At 42.1% G+C, this 23,207-nt stretch overlaps 1 protein-coding gene across 4 annotated transcripts in view; it reads right to left on the bottom strand.

Moving 5' to 3' along the window:
- PKIB (cAMP-dependent protein kinase inhibitor beta) overlaps positions 1 to 21,312 on the bottom strand; it is a 56,511-nt gene extending 35,199 nt beyond the window's left edge. The window contains exons 1-2 of one of the 4 annotated variants that reach the window (XM_027751788.2): positions 21,223 to 21,312; positions 20,607 to 20,719 (exon numbers count right to left, since the gene is read on the bottom strand). The gene's annotated coding sequence lies outside the window, so the exon portion shown is untranslated. Of the gene's footprint in view, positions 1 to 20,606; positions 20,720 to 20,997; positions 21,161 to 21,207 lie in introns of those variants that run through there. The other 3 variants (XM_039384441.1, XM_027751789.2, XM_027751787.2) reach the window with 3 other exon arrangements.
- Between the last annotated feature and the right edge of the window lie 1,895 nt (positions 21,313 to 23,207).

Raw genomic sequence — 23,207 nt, 5'->3', positions numbered from 1 at the left:
TTATCTACACAGAAAGTCATAGAATGAACCTTGCCATCAAACTTTGTCAAGATGCACCTGCACAAATTGAGATTAAACCTGCTTTTGCCAGTACCTTGGACAGTGATTCTTTAAGTGACCTAAACCATTCATTTGCAACAGTCTCCTAAGAGAGAATCCATGGTAACAGTTTTTACCCAGTTTTTACCCTTTGCCTCGTTCTGCAAACAGATGAGTTTGCATCTGTGTTAGGAGCAGCCTCCTAAGTACTGACCTCTACTAAGAGGCATTTTATGCCAGCTGTTGAGATGCACAGGATTACTGGCTGAGTACAGCTCGACTGAAGGGGAGGAACCGAACTTCGGTCTACAGATCTCCATGTGTTTCCTACTCCCATGACCACCATTATGACATCCTATTGGCTGTAAGAGGCAAACTTGCTCTTTCTTCTGAAATATGCAAACATGGTATCAATTTAGACTGTGCAGTGCTTTCACAGGACATCTTTAATGCCCATGTAGAGCAACTTTAGAGATTCATCTGTTCTTTTTGAGAGAGGTGTAGACAGGATCTATCCAATGAAAAAAATCCTTTATTGCAATTCCTCACGGGTCCAGTATAATGGTATTGATCTGGAGGACTGTTTCCCCACTGCAGTGTGGTGCCCAGTCTCTGGAGGTTTTGAAGTAAAAAAAGGTGTCTATGTTAAAGAAATAAAGATGTGATGTTAATGTGGGTTGAATACTTGATCCAACTCGTGCTGAAGTCAGGGAGAGCATTTCCAGGATCTCAGATGCAGGACAGGGCTCTAAGAGGGGGATTTTGTATACGTTTGGACTAGTAGCAAGGAATTCTGCCTTCTGTGAAGCACCTTCGAACCCTGAGAGGATGCACAATGGCTTAATCCTCCTCACACAGCCTATGCTGAACATGAATGATATTGGCAGGAATGATTTCTATATTGTAAACTTGTATTTGAGGAGTTTATCTTTCAAAAATGGATGAAGCTTATCAATTTGCATATTTTTACCATTCCCAGACACAGAGATATGTGGGCTCTACGTCTGAACAGATAATGAAGGTCAATTCAATTTCTGATCCCATGTTGCAGCTACTAAGCTAAACAACTTGTGTCATAAGCCTCATCTGCAGTGAAATATATAAAAAAATGACATTTCATTTTAACCTTCTTTTATCAAGGTTAAAAATATGTCTATAGCTGCTTCGTAGGTTATCTTATGCTTAAGCCACATCTGCTTACAGTTGTAGTTCTTTCCTCGACCAGTAACTTGCATAAGGGCATTCTACCACTTTCATAAGAAATTTCACAGATTCAGAGAGAAAAAAACCCCTTTCCATACCTGGGTATGTTATTAATACTTATTGATGAGCATTTAAAACTCTAAATCTGTTTTAAACATTCAAGAATGAGCAATGAAGGAATGTTGTTTTCAGTGGCAGAAAAACAGTTTTTCAAAAACAAATCTGTCTGTATTAATGAGGCCTAATTAAGCAACTTTCCCTTAACAGTCCTGGCTGAAAGCACATACTGAATTACTTAGTAATTTGCAGAACTGCTGAGTATGTACTTCTCATGTGGAATCTGTAGGAATTTAAATGAAACAATATAGTGCAAATATAATCGCCTGTAATTAGGCTTAATTTTAATTATACAAGTTCAGATGATTTGTTAACATATATTTTCTTCAGATTTTCAAACACAACATTAAAGAATTCTGCTCTCCTTGTCAATAGGAGAGAGTCCCTGTTTCTTCCAGCGTTGTGACAGGTTCCTGTTCCATTCTCTTTTCCTGGGACATTTCAACGTATACCTTTAGTATAATCAACAGCTAGATCATCTGAGGGGTGTTCACTGCACGCACATCCTTTCTCACTCAGTATTTCTGTATGTGCTGAGAGGCACAAGAGCAATGCTTTTGTCTTCAAAACTGCTTAGCCTTAGCAAGGCAATGGCAACATCCCTATATACTTGAAGTGGACAAGAAAGCAATGGCTACAACTGGGGTAGGGGACAAGGAGCAAATCACACCAGCTGGAAGAGGTTGATGAGAAGGAAGAAGTTAAATCCAAAAGAGAGGTGAAATATGGCAGCAGTGAGGGCTGGCTTTGAGAAGATGGTGGCTATCATTCCCGATGTCCTGTCCCTTGGCCAATATCTCTGTTAGAAACCAACACTCCAAATTCACACATCTCCACAGATTTATGGTTTGCTTTCCATTACATATGATCTTAGCATTTCAAATGTTCACAGAATTAACAGGTATCGATGGGGAGGCATGAACATAATGCTCAAAGGCCATTATGGTCGGCAAATATGTCAAATTTATTATTTAAATCAGTTAACTTTTATACAGTTTAGTTTGTTTGGGACGCATGCTTATAATAAGGTGATTGGACAGCTCAGTCTGTGCACGCATCTCATGTCTCCAGTTCATTGGACCTGATGTTCTGTCCATGCGATCTGAAATCATCCTTGGCATAGAAACCTCTTTCTAATTAATCTGCTTTTAGGGTTTTACTAAATTTGCAGGTGTTTCATTATCTTCCGTTTCTCAAGGTTTTCTTTCTATAAACATATTATGTTCTCAAACCTTATAATTAGACACACAGCTAACAAGTATAAGCATCACATATTTTCACACAGCCTATAAGTATAAACAATACACGCTTGACACTTCCATGGTAAGCAAGGCCTACAGAGTGCAGGAAAAATTGTTCAGAGAAATCTCTCTGTCCCGGCGACAAACAGGCAACAAATTTCAACTGTTTCAAAGACAGAAGTTGCCTGATGTCATGCAGGTGGCTTCAGGGAGCAACTTCTGGATGTCTGTGGCAAATCTACCCTGGTTTTGAAAACTGTTCAATCTAAACAAATGAGAGGTCAAAGAGGTAATTGATAACATTGAGAAGGTCATAAAAAACCTGAAGCAAGCAAAAATCTATCAACAGCAATTAAAAAATACTGTGTCTGGCTCCAATAACCAGTGAGCTGCTGAGCACTGGACACATGGAGAATATACAAGGGGATGCACCTTTGTGTGTTCACAGTGTTTTTCCTTATTTTTTACCTCTCTCAGCAACACACTATACACTAGACTGCCATTTGATAAGAACCAGCTCAACTGTCCTCAACTGCTCTAGAGGAAAATATGAAAACAAACTCCCCACAAATGAAATCCCCATTATGTCAGTTCAAAGAAAGTGGAAAAGTTCCATCCCTTTCCTTACCAAAGACCAATCTAAGTCATTTAATCACCATTGACTTAAGTAAACTCATTTCTTTCTGTGACAAGGCAGAACATCATGTTTCTAACAAAGAGAAGATTACATAAAAACATTTTCAGTTCTGATTTCAACCTCCAGAACCTGGTGTGAGAGATCACCTTCAACTAAGCCCACAGCAATCCCCTGCAGAGGGGTAGGACTAGTCTCTCCTATGGCAAGGAGAAGTCAAATATGTCTGCTGATTTTGGAGGTAAAAAGCAGAACGTGAAAGTGGAAAATTACAAGGGTATTTTGTGCTAAGACATCAGCTTTCTGATGAAAATGGGAAAGGATCCCTTTAACTGTTCATTCAGTTTAGTTTTTTTATTTCAAATAAGAACTATACAGTGAAAGAGCACTCTAAAGATTGAAAGAGATCAGACAGAAAAGAACATAAGATTATCAATTTTGTCTTCCTATTGAAACTGTGTTACCCCTTCACTTGTGCTAAACTCTGCCTAAATGGTAAAATGGGAAGTTTAAAGTTTTAAAGTGCATAAAGAGATGAACATGTAGGTTTTTCCATATTGATCACCCCTGAAGCCCAGCAACTCTCTGCTGGTGGCTGCAGAAGCAGCCCTGCAGTGCTGCAGGGTGCCCTTCTGAAAGGACAACAGGAGCAACCAACAACCAAAGCAACGCTCTTTAAAGCAAGGTGATGAGGAGGAAATTTAAAAGTCAAATGCCCCAAAGAATCAACAATTGCTGTCCTGTCTACAGAGACATCTCTGACATTGGGCAGGCAGAAGATGACAATTTATGTTCTGTCTTAGCCATAAATAAAGCGATCAGCATAGATGTGAGACCTGAAGTCAGCAGTTCCAAAACTAAATCCCTCTTTAAAACCTATGATGAGAAGGAAAAGGGGTCAGAAGCCCAGACAGACTCCAGCTGCAGGTTGTAGTCACTTGCCAATGTTCAGCTAAAGCAATCTGCTCTCACACCAGGACTCTCCAAAGGCTGAATGGCGTTTGGAGGTGAGGGGAAGGCACTACCAGGGAAGATAATGAATCATGTTTCATCCCTAAAGAGATGCAGAGGGACAGCAGAAGCAGAAAAGGGATTTCTTCAGTCTTTGTTTTTCCACTGTGTAGGCCAGACACAGTACTTATATCTGCATGTAGCAAATAATAACAAGAAGATGCAAAACTGATATTAATGGTAGAATGATGATAAGCCTGAAGGCTTGATGATTAGCCTGAACAGAAGCAAGTGTGTCTGAACACTACTCCCTTATGTTCAAATTCACTGCCGGATCCAACATTCATTTTCCCCTCCCTAATTTCATGTCACATTATCATTGTGCCTACTCCTCCCTTGCCCCCATGCAAACTGTCCTGCAAAAGAAGACTCGTAGAATCACAGAATCATAGAATCAACCAGGTTGGAAAAGACCTCCGAGATCATTAAGATCCTACACCACCCTGACAACTAGACCATGGTACTAAGTGCCACATCCAGTCTCACCTTAAAACCCTCCAGGGACAGTGAATCCACCACGTCCCTGGGCAGCCCATTCCAATGTCTGGTTACTCTCTCCGTAAAAAATTTCTTCCTAATATCCAACCTAAACTTCCCCTGGCACAGTTTAAGACCATGCTCTCTTGTCCTACTGCTGGTTGCCTGGGAGAAGAGACGAACCCCCACCTGGCTCCAACCTTCTTTCAGGGAGTTGTAGAGAGTGATGAGGTCTCCCCTGAGCCTTCTCTTCTCCAGGCTGAACAGCCCCAGCTCCTTCAGCCTATTCTTGTAGGACTTGTGCTCAAGTCCCTTCACCAGCCTTGTTGCTCTTCTCTGGACCTGCTCCAGCACCTCAATGTCCTTCCTGAACTGAGGTGCCCAGAACTGGACACAGTACTCCAGGTGTGGCCTCACCAGCACTGAGTAGAGGGGAAGAATCACTTCCCTGATCCTGCTGGCCACACTGTTCCTGATACAGGCCAGGATACCATTGGTCCTATTGGCCACCTGGACACTCTGCTGGCTCATGTTCAGCTTCCTGTCAATCCAAACTCCCAGGTCCCTTTCTGCCTGGCTGCTCTCCAGCCACTCTGTCCCCAACCTGTAGCGCTGCAGGGGGTTGTTGTGGCCAAAGTGCAGGACCCGGCACTTGGCCTTGTTGAACTTCATCCCGTTGGAATCAGCCCAACTCTCCAGCCTGTCCAGGTCCCTCTGCAGAGCCCTCCTGCCTTTCAGCAGATCAACACTCCTCCCCAACTTGGTGTCATCTGCACATTTGCTAATGGTGGACTCAATCCCCTCATCTAGATCATCAATAAAGATATTAAACAGAACTGGGCCCAACACTGATCCCTGGGGGACACCACTAGTGACCAGACACCAACTGGATGCAGCACCGTTCACCACCACTCTCTGGGCCCGGTCCTCCAGCCAGTTCCTAACCCAGCACAGGGTGCCCCTGCCCAAGCCATGGGCTGCCAGCTTTTCCGAGAGTATGCTGTGGGAGACAGTGTCAAAGGCTTTGCTGAAGTCCAGATAGACCACATCCACAGCCTCCCCCTCATCCACCATGAGGGTCACCTGATCATAAAGGAGATCAGGTTGGTCAGACAGGACCTGCCCTTCCTGAACCTTTGCTGGTTGGATCTGGTCCCTTGTCCATTCTGTAGGTGCTGTGTGATTGCACTTAGGATGATCTGCTCCATAACCTTGCCAGGTACTGAGGTCAGGCTGACGGGTCTGTAGTTTCCTGGGTCCTCCTTGCAGCCCTTTTTGTGGATCGGTGTGACATTTGCCAACTTCCAATCATCTGGGACCTCCCCAGTGAGCCAGGATTGTTGGTAAATGATGGAGAGTGGCTTGGTAAACTATTCCGTCAGCTCCCTTATCACCCTAGGATGGATCCCATCTGGTCTCATAGACTTGTGAGGATCCAAGTGGCTCAGCAGGTCACTGTTTCCTCCTGGATTACAGGGGGGGCTATTCACCTTCCTGTCTCTGTCTACCAGTTCTGGAAGCCAGTTGTCCTGAGTACAACCTGTCTTACTGTTGAAAACTGAGGCAAAGAAGGTGTTAAGTACCTCAGCCTTTTCCTCATCTTTGGTGATTATGTTCCCCCCCATGTCCAACAAAGAATGGAGGTTTTCCTTGCCCCTCCTTTTGCTATTGATGTATTTGTAGAAGCACTTCTTGTTATCTCTAACAGAAGTGGCTAGTTTGAGTTCAGAGTGTGCTTTTGTCTCTCTAATTTTCTTTCTACATGACCTAACTATATTCCTAAACTCTTCATGAGTAGCCATGTCTGTTAGTACAAGGTTATCCACCATGCAGGCTCTAAAACTGCATTTGCTAATATTTCTTTTGACCTAACAGGCTGTGACTGACCACGTATTATTCCATGTCCGGTATCACTGAGATCAAACCTGAAATAAAACAATGGAAGGAAGCCTTAGCACACTGGGTATCACATTGCTGAGAACTGAAGGTCACCTCTGGACTCAGTGTGCTGTGACACCAGACCTCAGGCAATCTGGTGGTGTTCTTGCTCTTCTCTCTGCTATGCATACCACTGAAACTGTGAAACACTACTTGTGCAGCTTTAAGCAACCTGCAAGTGAAAATAATTCTGATGTTAATTCACCAGGTATTATTCCTGGTCCATTTCTCTCTGAGGTATGCACAGGAACAGCATACTCTATGTTCATTCCAGGAATGACAGCTTTACCTTACCCTATATATTGAGGAAAAGAACAAATGCATTTATTCTGAACACAGTTCACATGTCAGTGTTCTACACAAGGATATGGTCAGGCCACACATCAATCAACCATGCAGCTTTACAGCAAGAAGCAGGCAGAACTATAGATTTTTTAATTGCCTTTGGTATGGATGACATCCCCCCAAAAAAAAGCAGGGCCAGTACCACTGTGCTGCAGAGATGCATCTGTGAGGCTAATGTAGCCAGGCACAATTTGTAACAGATATTCTGATATATATATCAGAAGCCAAATTCACTTTCATTTACCCTCAGCCTCCACAAAGCAGAGGAACCAACACAAGACTCTACCCTTCAAGTCCTGGGTGGTCCATTCCTCAAGCCTGGATGAGTTGTGGGTCTAAGCTGGCTAAAAGCACCCCCTGAGGGGTGCTTTCAAGAAACTACAGTTCTTGAAAGAGCTGCTAAAAAGATCTCCTAAGGATGCACTGCTTCCAAACAAATGCATAAAACCCCAACTGAAATAGAAATAGGGTGGATACATCTCATAGAAATGAGGCGACACATGGGCATAGGACTCAAGATTCCCTATATTCAAACAAGTTCCTTTCAGAGTTTTATTGAACATCATAAAAATATTCATGCATAGCAATCCAAGCATACCCATTCCTACTGAAGGATGCTCAAGCTCTACAGCCAACTTCTCATACAATGCTGAGTTTTTTCTATTTGTCCTTAGTTTTTTTTTGCTTCTTCAAAGAATCCTCAGGGCCGCATGAAGGAGAGGAGACAGCAGTTATTTAGCAGAACTATCATGTCTGTTAAAAGCACAAAAGCTACCCTGCCCCAAATACCATCTGTCAGGGGTTTGTGCCTAATGCCCTTCCTACCATATGTTCTTAGGATGCATCAGTCAGCCTGGCCTACATGGTCTTCTCAGTTTTCACGGTCACTGAGTTTCATGAGCTAATACGTGATTTCTCAGAGATGCATGTTTTGAACACATCAGCTGACTGACAAAATCCTCAAGATATATATATATATATATATATGAAAATTGTATGTATATGAATAAAAAAGGAGCCACATTAACAAATAAACTACTCTCCTGGAATTCTGGTCTTTCGGCTACAGAAAAATGGCTACCAGATAACAAAAACTGATGCAGACAAAATAACCTACTTAAAGGAGAATGAGCTGCAAGCTCACACTAAGTTCTTTATCAGTGCAAGTGTTAATTTTATCTGGAACTGTGAACCACTATAAGAAGAAAAATCAAAGTCAGGATATACCAGTAGCCTTTCTGAGATTTCACGCAGCAAGAAAATATGCTGAACCTACATATCCATAGGAAAGCTCTATTTAGCAAAGTGAGGTTTCAAATTGCTTACAAAGTGAGCTGAAATAGTTGAATGGACCAGGAGTAGTTTAATGGCTGTAGAGAAAAACAAGTTGAGTGAAAAAACAGTGCCCAGTCTGTGTGATGGCAGAACCCTTGCCTTGTGCAACATGTTTTACATACAGGTCAGTAAACATTTCTGGGATCATAAACTTTTCACAAAAAATGAATTTCTATTATCACTTGCTAAGCACAACTGAATCCAGGGCATGTCACTCGTTTGCCTCACTAGAGGACATGAACTCCTCACTCTTTCAAGAAGCTTCCATGGTGACACAGTTGTCTATTCTGTGCTTTGAAGGCTTCATCTCACAACTCAGAAGGTAATGTTTTCCCATTTCAGCAGGGACAAGAAAATCCACCCTTAACCTCACAGATCCCCATCTGAAGGGGATGTGGCCTGCAGCCCCAGAAGAACACTTCCAATGGAGGATGCTCCATAACATTCATATCACCAAATCACAATGTGGAGGGATCTTTCAGATGCCACAACCCAGACCCTAGCATTAATCAACTCTGACAGCCAGATGTGGCTCATCAACAAGATGGAGAAAAAGCTGAAAACTTGTGCAGGAATTGGGGCCACAAATGGCCATGAAACCACCAAGCCAAGGTGGGGGTGTGAGCCCAAAGCCAGTGGTGTGAATGGTCAACAGATGCAATACAACAAGCAGCAGAAAAACAGCTGCAGATCTTACTCCCCTTCCCCACGTCCCACACTATTAGATGTGGAGAGGGAGGTACTTGCTATTGCTGGGAGGTACTGTGAGGCTGCACATCAGCATTTTTGTCGAAGCTCATTCTGGATTAATTGGATAGCTCACTACTCAGTCCCAGAGAAAAAAAAAAACCCACAGACAAAAAATCAGGGTTGCATAGTAAAAATACTGTTTTGATATGTTTGGGTTTTTTGTTTCTTTGTTGTTTTATTTTAATCTGAACCATCCATCACTCTAAAGCTCCATACAATTCCTGCATTATCTCAGTATGCACTGCTGATTCAAAGTAAGGATTAGTAACAAATCTGTGCCACCCCAGAGCTACTAAAACAGCAAGTCAGTGGATGGGAAAAAGACATGCATCTGATAACTAAGATGACCTTTCCTACAGATATTCATGTTTGATTACCGGTATCTTTTCTGGTTATACAGATCTACTAGTACACTCTAACATCACAGCTCTTACTGAATTGTAGAGACAAAAATAAGATAGTCTTTACAACAAAACAGTGCTGCGTATGCAGTGCAAAATAGTACAAAACTACCAGAACAACTTTATTCTTCTGAATAGTAAAGATACTTTAATAAACCCTATTAAGCCCAAGTATCAGTATTATCGGCATTAAATTGCTGAAGAGTAGTCTTTTTATGGAAAATTTATGACCAAAGGAAATGTTCTAGCCTTGGTATTTTTATAGCATCCATTCATTCTTTAATGGAGGAGGGGGCTATCCAAGATTTTAAATGGTATTCAAAGTGTCCTCTACCTTGAAGAAGAAATATAACCTACATCCAAACACCCTGCCACAGCTCCCGGAACGTGAGATGACACCTGGGTACAACTGCTGTCGACAAAGCACATTCATTTTGTCATCCACCATTCTCCTCAACAGACATCCTGCACATTTTGGTTATAAAACAAAGCCATTCTGACCTTTTATCTCACTCCTCTTATGAGTACCATTGACGTCCATTGTCAAAGTCCTGGTTCACAGCCCCAAGGCCAAAGAGCGAGGGTCCTCAAGCTCTTTCCTGGTGCCACAGACCTTGTTTCCCAAGCTGCCTGCTGCTCTGCCACCTCAGCTCTGCCCTCTCCCACTGGTGGGCTGCCTTTCCCAAGGCGTTCAAGTGAACATCCCGCAAACTCAGCACCCCAAACAAGAAGTAAACGCAAGTCATGAGCTATTTTCCAGTGATTTATTACCAAATGCAGCATGACCTGAGAAAAAAAAAATAATTAACTGTTATTTTTGTTCCTCTAATTTAGAAAATGAGGGCACAATTTCCTCCATAAAGCAGATGTCACAGAATTAGTGGTGAGTTTTCTTGGTACTTTGTTCACAGTTTAAATATTCAAATTGGAGTCGCAATATGTGTTTGTTAAATGTTTAGAATAGTTAAACTCCATTTTTAATTAGAGATATATCATTTCAGATGTCACAGTTCACCAACAAATGCTGAGCACCACCTTTGCACAGAGTTGCATTTCCCATAGGATTACAACTCCAGAGCTGTTAGTGGAAATGCCTTTTTCTCCTGAGTGGCAGCTTTTCCATTGAAACATAATTAACAAGATACCACATCACTGCAGCTCCTCTGCATCTTCCATTTGCAAACAAACTGGTGCTAAGCCCTATCATATTCCAGCTCTCTTCTCAGCTTGCCTTCCCCTTCACCCTCCCTTCCTAAATTCAGGGACACAAATCTACAGAAAAATGTGCTAAGACACTTTCTGAAGAGATGTAAGGAGAACAGTGTCTGCTATGTTTCTCACCCAAAATAAGTCTATGTGTCTTTTATACAGTCCATATGCCTATTTTCTTAAGAATTTTGAAACTCCCTTACTGATACCAGACATGAACATGCCATAATATTCCTTCTTTAGTTTCAGGGGTTTTTTCCTCCCAAGGACTCAGTCCTCTGAACATTCCTAGAACATCTCCAGCCTTTCCCAAGTTCAGTACTGGCTGTGCTGGCACTGTGCAAACACAGCTCGCAACACCACCGAGCTGTTTTTAGCTCCCATGCTGCCTGAGGCTGAGATCTTCCCCCTCATCACATCCCATTTTGTGATGAGCCATCTATCCTCATGCTTTTGAATGCTATACTGTCTCTTAGGAAATCAAGCCTTAAAAAGACACGGTCTTCATCAAAAGAACGTGTCTCTATGTATTCTGCTGTCAAGGCCTTTGCCCCAAAACACCGGAGAAGTCAACATAGACACTAGAAAATCAGAACTAGGTCTTACCCGCACCTATTTTGTTGGGCTGTATATACAGACTGGCCCCCTGTCTTGCTGGAGCAGTTTAGACCAGCACAGGAAGAGTGGAGTCAGATCTCTCTGCCAGCTCCTGGTAAGACATCTGAACAAATATCCCCATTTTGCGAAAAGCTGAATTTCAAATGGTAATTACGTCTCACCTTTGATGGGCTCCTGCTTTTCTAAGCCTGAACAGTGGACCACCTCGCTTGTCACAGACACAACCAGCGGATCCACTGCCATCTACACATCAAATGTGACTCCCGTCAGATGGCAGCTTGAGCTGTCAGCCTTGCTTCTCTTCCTATACGAAATACTGATGTCGGAAATTCTCAGCAAGGAAACTGGGATTACAGGAGACATCCTTTGCTCCAGAGACAGCACTGACGGTTCTTATCTCTGTCCTCCAATTCTCCATCAGGAATAGTGCAGTAATAAATACATTCAATCCTACCTTGAAAGGCAGCCATACAGAAAGGTCTGGGTTGTAAATCCCAGTTTTTTGGTGACTTTAATCGAATGGAACAGCTTTGGGAGGAGAGGGGAGTGTGGTAGTTGGGAAGTGTCAAACCATTCAAATTTAAACTGACATTTTCTTAATTTGCTTTGATTCACCTCTTACACACTTTTTCCTAAATTTTGAAAAGGTATAGAAATGAGACTAAGATACAGATTAAAAAAAAAAATTATTATTTCCTTTCAAAATGTATGCTAGAAAAATTGCATAGTTAAAATATTTATAGTAAGGGCTAATCAAGCCATTAAGTATAATTTAAAAGTTTCCTTTCTTAAAAAGGTGCATCTCTGAATCTCATCTTTCAGTTCTTCCAGAGTATAAATCTTTATTTAATTTTAAGCAATAGAACTTCAGGTCCTAGGTCTTACAGAAATCTAAAGAACCAGCAACTTTTAGGATCATTAAGGCGTGAAGTTTTAATTGATTTTTTTTTTGGTTGTCAGAATCATGAGGCAGATATCGCACCATGTGGATGTTCAAAATAGATCAGCTGGATAAATTTGTTCAGTTTTCTCCTATGCTCCACAGACCAACAATTGCTATTTCTTTCTAAAGAGGCCTCCGATTTTGTTTGTTCTCCCTTTATGTGAATTAAATTCTCTATAAAGGTTGGATTGTCAACCAGTCAATTAATACAGTGACTATAGCGTTAAACGTCTTATTACATCCCTTTAAAATAGCTTAGTTTCTGCTAAGAATGCTTGAATTCATGCTAAGATGCATGAATTATTATAGTTCATGCAAAATAAGAAACTGTGCAAAACAAGAAACTCTCCTTAAATGTGATTACAGCAATAGGTTTCAATTTGGAATTATGTTCATATTCATTAAAGGTAAATAAATTAGTGTCATGACTTAATATTTATTTATTTATTTATTTTATTTCTTTTTCAAAACTTGCTAGAACAGAAGCAATACATTGAGTCTCTTGGGAAATCTGCTTGAGAAACACATCATCCCATTTATTCTGTTTTACTTTGAAGCACTACTTCCAGCTACCTGTAAGTAATGAGAATCTTGAAGGAGAGAAGGTACATAAAAGTGAGTGACTCATTAATAAAAGGAACTGCGTGGACAGCATGTACGCTCTCTTCAAACTGCAAGTAATAAAACTACCAATTCAGAACAGAAAAAGGTAGCATTGCCTTTTCAATGAGCCTTTTTCCTAAAGGCAACACGCTATATGCCTTCCACGTTCAAGTGGAAAGCTTCCAACCACATCAATAATAGGTTGTTTCCATTAGGAATTGGCTGAGATTTATTTTTATTCAATCCCTTCCACGATTCTAGCTTTTCCAGCAAACAAATGCCAGTTTAAGGAGAAAGAAAACAAATATTCCCCCAACCCTCCCACACTCATCTTTTTAAGCTTTTTTAAGCTCTCTGAGATAAACACCAAGCACTTTTAGTGACAGCTTCTGAATAATGATGGGGAAGAGTGAGGAAGTGGTTGAAAGCACCACTGGCTTCTTAATGCAAACTCTTTTACGTTACTCAGGGAACATATGTTCAATCACTACTTATGAAAAAGCTTTGACAACATGGAGAGGAGCTTTTTGCTTGCTGTTTGTTTAAATGAGACTCTATCTATTGTAGAAGACACTGCTTTTAATTTCCCCCTCCTTTTTTTTTTTTTTTTTTTTTTTGTTAAACAGAAGGAACTCACAGTCTTAATAACATTTTAGTGAGTGGTTGTCTTCTCTGGAGACTTTGTTATCAAGAGGTTTCACTGCACTTCAGCTCTTCTGAGAAGACATTTAGAGAAAACATCAAAAGGGTAGTACTGAATTTCTAATACCTGACCTTCCCAAGAAGAAAAACAAGCAAGATACATTAGAAGAACCCCATGTTTACTTAGGGACCTTTCTTTTAAAGATCAAAATCACACCACTGCGCATGATGCCTACTTCCAAGAAAGCAGTAGGTTCAGTGTTTCATTTCTGAACACAGAACATAACTATCACATTAAGGCTTTAGCAAAACATGTTTACAGAAATCCCTGCGTTTTTATTGTGCTGTATTATGCCTTGGAGAAAGCTTTTCGTAAGTGAACAAAAGCAATAGCAGGCTGAATTAGACTTGAAGCCCAAAACAGATCACATGCAGAACAGTTAGAAATTGTGTTGCAACATTGAATTTAACCATATCTAAGGCAGACTATATTATCAAGATACTTTAAGGCAGGGACTGCAAACCACTATGCTGTTGTTAGCAACTATTTGTTATTTCTTATTAAAGATACTGTCACTGGCCTTCTTTCACTCTGGTAAATAATGTTGCTCTTTCCTGTTACATTTTTCACGCATAGATGGTTAACAAGGACTTCACTGTAACTTTACAGAGTCTCAGCTTTGGTTTTGAACTTTGAATGACAGTCATGGGACAGCTCACGCTGGATGGGAGCTCAGGATGTCCCTGGACCAGCTCATCATCGAGGTCAGATGGGGTTGATCAGGGTTGCCCCCCCTTGGGACTGGAACACCCCCAGAATGGAACTGGCACAGCCACCCTGGGCAGCCCACACCTCTGCCTCCCTGGCCCCTTTTGCTTGTGCACCATCTGAACCTCTCTGACTTGGTCCAGCTGATGCCCTTTGTGTCTTTTCTTGACCACCTCCCTACAGTACCAGGGGTTGCTGTCAGCACTCCCGGAGCCATGCCCCCTCAGGCAGTCCATCCCTCACTCTCTCCTCACAGGTAACTTCTCCAGCCCTGACGATCATGCTTTTGATACTCTAGAAAATGGCTCCTTCCCTAGAGGAAAGTGCATCCCATTTTACAAGGAAACAGGTAAGGTGAACTGTACCGACAGCCCTGGCCAACTCCAGAGCATCATCTGACTCTGTGTGTCAGGACTGGAAGTGCATGCCTGTGCCCCAGTCCACCTCTGCTACAGGCAGGGTTACAGCTAAACTGGTGTCTCGTCTTCCCATTACAAGTTGTATCTGTAAGAGCATCCCATCCATGATCTGGAAGAAGTGACAACAGAATTGCAGAGCTCTGCCCTGCTCCTCAGTTCCAGGCTGGCTTTTTTGTCAGAACAGTCTATAAAGCCAATCCTCAAAATTTTTATTCATACAAAGAGCAGTAAAATTCCTGCACTCCCACTGTATCATAGATTTAAGTTAAGATGAAGTGCCATATGATTGCTTAACACTTTGTTGTGTCATCTGCCAAAGCCAACACTATTCACAACTGGCTAAGCCCTGTATACTTCACATATTAGCAAACCATATCCTTCTACTTGGAACCACAAGGGAAATTCTGGTTGACATTTCAGGTGCTACTTTCAGAACTGCTTGTCCACTCAGAGACAGAATTTCCAGGCGTCATCTTCCTGTCTTCTGCTTCCTTTAGTCCTCTTATCCAACTACACCTTGTCTACAACAGACAGAAGAGACATATAAAGGCCTCCATGTAAATATTCACAGGACAAATCTTATCAATGCTATTTAATGGAAACTCCCTTAATTAAGGACTATAAAATCCACCTTTGTGGATATAAATTGCTTATGGACAAAGCATATCACATATTGCCCAGGAACTAAAGCTATTTTTGATGAGGCAGAGGGATTGTCTCAATGACAATCTTTGGCATCAGTGATACCACAGAGCACTTTCATTGGTTAGTAAGAAATATTTAACAGCTGCCAGTGCTTCTGCATCTGTCTGAAAAGGTGTTGCTTCCTTTTCTTTTAAGGCCTATCACACAGGTAGTGCTAACTGTTTTGAATTCACAACTAATTCAAAATACCATGAAGAATATCCTAGTGACACCACCCTTCAACAAGTCAGCCTGCTCTATCAGGAAGAAAGATCAAACATAAAGATGTGAAGGCATCTGGGTTTGTCTTCTAAAAACAGCTTGTGTACTCCAGTGAGGATCACTGTAATATTGTTTTAATGGATCTGCTAGCTTCTCTTTACATAAAATGAGTTACGGGATGTTGATCCAATCCAGTGCTGACTCTGAGGGATGGGTTTTCATTGCGGAGGAGGAAGCTGTACCTACTGCCCAATAAGTGTTGAGGGCTGCACATCTTCCAAGGTCATTTCAACAACTGTGAAGCTGCATTACTAATCACAGTTCCAGGTTACTCAGGAGCCTATGGGCAAACTTCTGGGTTTCCCACAGAATTTTGCAAACTGGTTGCAGAGGTAATTGAAAAAAGCCAAAATAAAAGGCTGCCCGTTTGCCCATGAGGCCTAGAAAGCAGTAGAAATTATTCCCTCTGTTCTGCATCAGCAGGTGCTCAGATCTGCAGGCATAAATACTACTGTGTACTACAAACCCTCTTCACCTTCCTCTGTTGGATGGAATATGTGGACAGGATGGTCCTACAGAGACAGCTTTGCTATTGTTATGTATGCAGCAAATACTGTTTAATCTGTAGATTAAAAGAAGAAGAAGCAGCTAGAAGAAAAAAGCAAGAGGTGCTCCCCGATCTGCAATTTTTTCTCTGGGATTTTCCTAAGGACACAGAAAATAGAAGGTTTTTAATTAAGAGCTGTGTCCTTGCAGCACAACCTAGCACAGACCTGCTCCCCCTCCAGGGTCAGCATGGAAAGATGTGCGCTACATACAAAAGCAAGCACATGCAGCAAGCTTCTGCTGCATATATTCAGCCCATACTGCACTCTGGGAAGCAGGCTGAACACCTCCTGTCCAAATGCCTCAGTCTGAGTGCACCTGGCACAGATCCACACTCAAAGGCTGCTCTGGGTACACATCTTTGCATGTGCTCTGCAAACCTGATCCAGCTGGTAAAATGATCGTCTCCCTTTGCTGACAGTGTTTTTTTAGGCTATAGTCAGATTTGCTGCCTCAACCACAGGTGAAGGGCTCCTGCTCTCAGCCCTGCTGATGTCTTGCCCAGCCCAGGCCCCTGGCCTCTGGGCAGAGCCACACTCTCTCTCTGTAGGATGTCACTGCCCTTCTCCAACTTGCCAAGGTAATGGCATGGGTTTGCACACCCTACCCAATCTTTCAGCACAATACAAATTAAACGCTTCCACTGGTATGGTTTTGAGATCCACCCCTTGGATGCATTTGAACTGAAACAAACTGGGTATCACCTACGTATGCCACTACATCCCACATTTCCGGGAGCCACACAGCTGCTGGTGAAGGGTAGGGGGTGAGAAACCTCTGTGGAAGTTGTCTCTTACACCAGCTGGGAGGCACCCAGCCCAGGGTGCAGAGTGGTAGCTGCACGGAACACATTCCGTGTGGGGCTGCCAGGAGGCCAGGTCCTTGCAGCAGGGAAGGATGTTTGCCTCCATCAAAGTGCAAGAATATGAGGCAGGGCAAGATGCTACATGAGCATGTGTGCTTGTTCCCAGAGAAAAAGACATCATTGTGCATTTTGTCCTTCCTCTTGCTAAGATAAAACAAGAGAATAAAATCAAAATGTAATTGCTATACAAGCACAGTGCTCCTGTCCTCAGTGGGGAATGAAGGCTTTAATAATATATAAATGATTATAAAAGATGTAGAGGAGAGCTTAGTGCAACTTGAATGCAGACAAGTATTTTAAAAGAAGTGAACATTATCCACTGAGCACTGTAATAAATTAGTTTCATTTATAGATGTACATTCATTCCCAGAGAGCAAGGCCAGTTGATAGGATTTCTACAACAGGGAAAAAACTAGCAAATCAACCTAATATACTATTACAGCTCTCTAAAAAACAAAATTAAAAAAAACCCCAAACAACCAAACTCACCTTTCCCAAAAAAATCTACTCACAGCAATCTTATAAGGAGATAATGAAAGATAAAAGACAGACGAGTATTGTGATGATATTAAAGTTGTCAAGACAAGGAAGAGAAGAAAATGGGCAATTACCCATAAACATATCTCTTAACTTTAGCTATATAACAGAACAAATAATCAGAACAATAACCACCACTTAAAAGTCAATAAAAGCAACATGTATTTATAAAGGTCTTGCTAGATAAACTCATAATACCTTTTCATATTTCTCCTCCACTATCATTCTCCTGTCATGACACGGGGAGAGTGTTACAGCAGCCTGCTGTGCAGAGAAAGCAGAAGAGGATGTTTGGATGCAACCATAGCCAGAAGAAACAGCAGTGGCAGTAGGAAGCAAATTAAAGTCTAATCAAAAACTTGTAAGCAATTCAGAGAAACTGATTGTGGAAGAAACTGGGTTTTATTGTGACCACATTAATCGAGTGTTTGCACTGAGTCACGATAAAAAAAAAAAAATTACTGCACCATTGGCTATCAACCCTGTATCAAGAAGTATTAAATTACAGGCTAGGAATTCAACACGTCAGTTTATGAAGTTAAAAAAACAACAGCATTTGTATATATAACCAATTACCAGAAACATCTCGGAGACATGGAGCTTACTTTGAGGGGACTATGGAGACGAAAAGGCAAGATCAAAACTACCAAGACTGTGCACTCCCAAGGAGCAAAGAAATTGAAAAATATAATCACCAAGCCTTGAGCAGCAGAAGCGGTAACACTCAACATCCTATGGAGCACCCACACAATACCAGAAGTCTTGAGGTTTGTAAGATTTCATCACTTTGAAATCTCTGCTCTTCTATTTATACTGGTTGAAATTAATCTCCAGGGGTAAAAACATTACTCCAAGGCAATGAGGGGAGCTATCAGTCAGACAGCATTATTGTTGTTTTAGCTTCATCTCCTTAGGAAACCAGGTTGAAATTAATACAGACGAGGCAGAAGGGAAGATATAACAAACACAAATCTAAAATGGGAAAAACTTCTAAACCCAAAATTATTAAGTCAAGTATAGAAGACATTATTTCACGTGAGGAAAGCCAGATTTGGGAGCTTTTCACAAGCAGATCACCATTTCTGACTTTCTAGGATTTCTGCTAAGCCATACTCTGAGGCTGCAATGAAAATCTGGATGATCCCCTTGCAAAAACGCAAACACTAGAATCTTAATCCATTCTGACACAGATGTTTGACTGTCTAAATACTTCTACCAGACAAGATCACTTGGATTTACTTTTGTAATTCTCCCCTTTCAGTGCTGGAGGTGATCCCATGGGTCTGAGTGGCCAGTCTGGATGCCACAGAGTGGAACAAATTAAGGCACCAATCTGAAATCCTGCACTGTTGCACTGCTCATGAAACTGTTCGAGAGAACAAGGACCACCCTAGGGAGACACAGTGAATGGAGGCTCTTTGGACATCAAGATATGGAGAGAGCACACCGATTTCCCTCACTTTGCCCCCAAAGCCAGCCAGGAGGGAGCCATGCCCAAAGAACTGAATGTAGTCCTGGGGCATCTTTGCCAGGAGAAGAAATCAATGAAGTCCAGCAAAAAGCCCAGCAGGAGTTCAGGGAACATATGATCTTGAGCTGAATGAGAAAACTACACAAATGATTCCTCACAGATTTTCCATCCCAGGTTTTAGAAATTGAAGGATGCAGTTACATTCTGAAAGGCCCATTAAAAACACTCATCAATATACTAATAGAAAATATTATTTGTACAGGACAATAAAAAAACAGACACAAGGGAACAGTTTTGCGCTTCCAGACAGATTAACAACATGACCTGCATGAGTTTCTTTCTCTCTGCATTTCATTGTTTGCATTAGTATTTTTTAAATTTGTCATGATTCTGAAGTTCATGTATATTTTTATAGCATACTTAAGCTTTTCACTATCATGACATGACTAATACAAAAAAAAAAAAAAAAGAAAAACAACACTGGTCTCTGTTCCAACAGGCTGTATTTCAAAACTAATTTACATAACTAAACCTTCCCTCTAACAGTACAAGTAATTATTTTACTTGTGTATAAGTAATTTTTATCAACCACAATGTAATATCTCAAAAACATCATAGCACAAACATTCAAGTTCAACATTTCAAAGAGAATATTAACAATTGAAGCAAAAAACCCCAACAACCATTCTCATCCCCATGACTTCTTCAGTAAGAAAAGGTAAACAAAGTGTCATGGTCTTTCCTTCAGCTGTTTTAAAGGTCTCTGTTCCGATCAAATATTTCATCAAAACCTGTTTTTTCTAGCTTCAAAATGTGATGAAGTTATGCTGGGCAAGTCGATATGCCTCATGTATTTCCACGTTCTCCAATCTTAAACACAATGACCCAAGAGGTGGACAGGATTTTCTTGGAATGACCAAAGTCTCATTTCGTTTCAAAATGTAGAACTTTAAGAATTGAATGTATCTGTACCAACCAGACAAATAGCCTGGTATAGACAATTTTATCTATTATATTGCTTAAGGAATATTTTATCTATTGCTTCAGGAATTTTGAATACTCTTTTACTTCTTCCTTCGTTAAAAGCACTTGCCTGCTCTTCAGAGTCCACAAATTATCAAATGCTGAGAAGCACCATTTTTAACTGGACTAAGAAACAATTTTGTTACTGCCAACATTTTGTGGCAATCAGAAAGAAAATTTCCTGCCTTGCACATGATCTAAGTACAAGGACACTCCTTACATGCACAGAAAGCTGAAAGTTAATGATGTATTTTAAGTGATTTTCTAGGAACATCTTTTGCATCCACAAACTGCGTGTTAGTTGTTCATTATCCTGTCCGTCAACTTAGATTATGGACTTCATGCAAAACGGTTATGTTTCAGAAATGTATTTTAATATACCTTAACAGTGCCACTGTGTAAATAAAACCTGTATTTTTACTCTCTAGTCTTCATGTTGTCGCTACTGATTAATTTGAGCATACAAATATAATTTCACGAAGGAGATGCAGTTAAAGGTCGCACCTGGCGCACTTCTGATTGCTTTTCCCCCGGAGAAAAACTCATTTCAGCTTCCTTCCCGATGAGGGGCAGCCTACGTATGACACCGATTAGCAGTTTCCCTAAAGGCTTAATACCTGGCGTTAATAAACATTAAACCTGGTCAGTCAGAAAGCATCCAGGGCAGGGAGGCACGGACAGATTATCCGTGATCTATCCACGGTCACGCAAAACGCCTGGGACACGGTGGGACACGGGACATCACGTCCCCAGGAGCACCCTGAGAAACAGCTTCACCACTCGCCCGGAGTTGCCCGCCCTCCGCTCCAAACTTCTCCCCCTTCCCTTCGATGCCCACAGGGGTGCCCGGGACCGGGGTCGCGGAGCGGGGGGCCGGGAGGGACTCGCACAGTACCTGGAAGCTCCGCGCCGCCGGGAACGCTCCGCTTTGCGAGCGCAGGGCGAGCGGCCCCTCCCACGCCCCCGCCGCGGCTCCCGCGGGGTGTCCCCGTCGGTACCCGGACCGGGAGGCCGATCCACTTCCCGCAGCCACGGCCGGGCTGGAGCGCCGCTTGCCCCCCGCCCGGCCCGGCCTGAGCCCGCTGCCCGCACCGCCCGCACTCACCGGCGCCGCACTCACCCGCTCTGCGCCCTCGGCCCGCGCCGCTCCCCGCCCGGAGCGCGGCCGTGCCGGGAGGCGGCGGGATGCTGTGCCCGCCCCCCCGGCGCGCCCGTCCCGGCGGGAGCGGCGCGGGGGGGCCGAGCCCGAGGGGCTGCCAGGCTTGGAGGGGGCGGGCGTAGGGCACTATTGCCCAAAATAGCGAGCGTGGGGTGGCTCAGCTTGCCTTTGGTTGGGACCCCCCCTCCACTCCATCAAGCGCGGAGGGACGTACCCACCGAGGGTCCCTGTCCCCCGTAGTCCTTACAGGGGCACAGAGCTGTCCCCCTGCAATTTGATGTCGCAGAGAAGAGCAGGTCCCCGTGCCCAGTCACCAAAAAGCAGCGGGGAAAAACACAGCTCTTACCCGGAGCCTTGCTCACTTTAGTCCCAGTTCTTCCTGTTACGTTTCTCTTTTTTTTGGCTGCAGTCCCCAAACTGAACCAGCAAAATGACACAGGACATCCTCCCGCTCCTGCCCGACGCAAGCAGCTCGCATCTGACAAAAAGTTGGCACCTGGATGTAGCCATATGTGACCCTTTTCGGCTACAAGCTTTGTTACACCGCGCAGGTAGAGGCCGTGGTGCAGCTGCAGTTGTCTGTCAGAAGGCTGCTGGCCTCTGGGATTCGCCTTATGCAGGAGTTTGGAAAAATCCAACCTTGGCCTAAAATCAGCAGTCTTTGCCCTTTTCATCTTAAAATGGTACCCTGTGAAGAATACTGCAGGTTCTCTGTCTTAATTATTGCATTTCAGCAGAAACACAAAATTAACATCTGGCATCTGGCATATCAAGGCACTGGTACATTCCCTGAAGCTGGATGTGTAGGACCAAATTATACCAAACTGGCTTTGAAAGCTTTTTAAAATATCTAGGTGGCTTAAGGATTGATTTTTAGCATTGGGGTTTTTTTTCCTTTTTTTTTTTTTTAATTTTTTCCTAAGGGACTCTGGGCTATCTATTTTGAAATCACTTTAAACTGTTTTGAAAATCACACTACAGCCAATCCATATATATCTAAGCTTTTATCCAGCCATTTCCCTAGATCCAATCAGAGCTGAATGACAAGGGAACCTACACAGAGGTTTTCCATTTATACTCTCAGATACTTTACATTTGTATTCTGAGAACTGGACAGATGCAGCTAAAGGTGGGTATCTTACCTGGATTTTACAGTGCTTACACTATAAAAATGTAGTTTTTAAATTTATTTTTATTTATAATAACAAATAAAGAGCGCCAGAGGATTAGAATTTTATTTCATTTTGAAAATGAGGTTGGCCTTCCTGAAACTAAAATCCCTTGGTTTTACTTCTTACAATTTTCTGGCGTGACCTAGAATACTTAGGATCTATTTTTAACACTATTTAAGCCATGTTGTTACAGTAATCCAATTTACAATGGGAACTTTAAACTCCAAATAACTCAGGTGATGGCTTAGAATTGGTTGATTATTTCACATTTTTATTAGATGTTCCCAAATGTCCTCTTAAAGTATAAGAGCTGTAGTTTGGAGTTCTGCCAATACTCCCTCTAAAATATTTTTCTTAGAATATAATATACTGTACCTCCTTTGATAATTAGTCTTTTTGTAATTTATTTTATTATTTGGGCAGATGTTTTGATTTCTCAAAAAACCCCCTTATAACTACTATTTTTGGCTTAATGACAAAAAAAATTGGCAGGTGCCTTTCATTTTGCGGGTTATAAGAAAGGTTTACCAGTAAAAATAAACCTGCAGTTTTTCTCCCATGAAGCCACAATTTCTACTATAGATTTACATTCAGTGGCTCATTTTTCCAGCAGAAACTGAAATTTAGTGTGCTGATCACCTATGGTGCTTTGTTTGTGTGAGGAAAGGAGAATACACCCAACCACCATATCTATCACCATTACAGATCATAGTGCCAAGATACAGTCCTGGACTTAGCTTGGTGACATGTGAAGGCCTTGACATCTTCGTAGCT

The sequence above is a fragment of the Pipra filicauda genome, unplaced genomic scaffold (assembly GCF_003945595.2).
Source record: "Pipra filicauda isolate LSUMZ 115617 unplaced genomic scaffold, ASM394559v2 scaffold354_size748207_pilon, whole genome shotgun sequence".
Classification (NCBI taxonomy): Eukaryota; Metazoa; Chordata; class Aves; order Passeriformes; family Pipridae; genus Pipra; species Pipra filicauda.
Note: the sequence above shows the minus strand (reverse complement) of the source record. Positions and strands in the feature narration are given on the sequence as shown.